Source organism: Jaculus jaculus, chromosome 2 (assembly GCF_020740685.1).
Source record: "Jaculus jaculus isolate mJacJac1 chromosome 2, mJacJac1.mat.Y.cur, whole genome shotgun sequence".
Lineage (NCBI taxonomy): Eukaryota > Metazoa > Chordata > Mammalia > Rodentia > Dipodidae > Jaculus > Jaculus jaculus.
The window spans coordinates 91,595,929-91,597,610 of record NC_059103.1 but is presented as its reverse complement, the minus strand read 5'-3'; the positions used below and the strand labels follow the sequence as shown (position 1 = coordinate 91,597,610).

At 31.6% G+C, this 1,682-nt stretch overlaps 1 non-coding gene across 1 annotated transcript; it reads right to left on the bottom strand.

The window, feature by feature from the left end:
- Positions 1-999: 999 nt before the first annotated feature.
- LOC123458998 lies at positions 1,000-1,105 on the bottom strand. The gene has a single exon (XR_006635930.1). It is a non-coding gene; the product is annotated as a U6 spliceosomal RNA (small nuclear RNA).
- Between the last annotated feature and the right edge of the window lie 577 nt (positions 1,106-1,682).

Below are 1,682 nucleotides of genomic sequence, written 5' to 3'. Positions count from 1 at the left end.
ACTTTGCTGTTTTACTTCTGAAATAAGACAGTATACAGTTTACAGAATGATACGTGGCAAGTTAGGGAATACTTTTTTGGGCATTGCTCTTCTCTTTTAACACAAAAATGACATCGTGAAAATTAACTGTGAATAATATGCATCTTCTTTACATGTCTAAGAATACATAGGTGTATTTGTCTTTATTCTGTTAGATAAATGCCAAGCAATATGAATTTACTCAATGCTATTCCCTGGACTCATTTAAAATGAAAATACAAATCAATACACTATTATAAAAATAACCTGATGGAAAGGTGTCAGTTGTCACCCAATAGGTGGACACACTTGTGTGCACACGTGTGCACACATATACACACACACACTTAATTTTTCACTCCTTTGAAAGTTTATTCGTACCCCTTTTATAATACCTTCTGTCCATATCCATTCACTCTCCAAATAATAATTATGCTGCATTTGTCACCAAATATGCGTTTCATTTTTAACAAATGGAATTATATAGCATATTCTTTGGAAAGCATATTTCTTTTACTTAGCATAATTATCTTGATAGCAATCCATGCTATATTGTAATATAATATTATAATAATATAATATTATGATATTATAATAATATATATAATATACATTATATAATATAATAATATATTATAATAATAATATTATATAATAATTTATTCCCTTAAATTGTTAGTAGTGCTCTCTTTCATGGATATAACAGTTTCATTTGTTGGTAAATATTTCATTTCCTTTGGCAAATGCCTAGGAATATAAGGTTTGGATTAGACATAGGCTATTGTAAGAACAGCGGAATGTTACCCTGGATTATATTTATACTTCTTTTTAATATTATTACTATTAACAAAATGTTTCATATGGATACATCATTTATTGGTACTCTGTTTTCCCTCTTCCCTGCCCCCATTCCGTTGGTGATGCTCCTCAGTGGGTTTGCAAGTATTCCCCATGGGCTTGTTGTTTAAGCCTTGTGGGAACAAAAATATGGAAGACTTCACAAATTTGCGTGTCATCCTTGTGCAGGGGCCATGCTAATCTCTGTATCATTCCAATTTTAGTATATATGTGTTGCCAAAGCAAGCACCATACAACTGTTTTTAATACTTTAATTGATCACAATTACATAGTTCCAATTTCTGTCACCTCCCTCTCATAGTATGCAAATGGAATTTGATTTTTATTTATTGATCTAGTCATTTTTGAAGAAATAATATTTGTCAGCATTTATTTATAGAAATGTTTAACTGAATCTTACTCAACTTCTTTGCTAACTCTAACATCCTCACTGTCCAGTGAAGATGGATAGACCTGGAATTACACTAAGCAATAGTCCTTAGGATATAATTGCACAAATTTGAGATTTGGGGTCAAATTTCTGGTGACATATTTTTATTTTCTGGTTTGAAAGGACAGCAGAGGGAGCCCCTGCATGGCTTAAGAATACATGCAGCGGCAGGAGGACTTTTTAGGGTGCAGAATTGTGCACAGTGCCCTCTACTGGAGTTATGGATAAAGAGTTTAGATGTCACAAAGAAATTTGTAAGGTCTGAATTCCAAAGTTGTTCTTAGTATACTTTATTATTCGCCATCATAACAGCTGAAGCCATAGCCATATTTTAAAACAAGAATAATATAAGTTTATTTTAATTAAAAAATATATA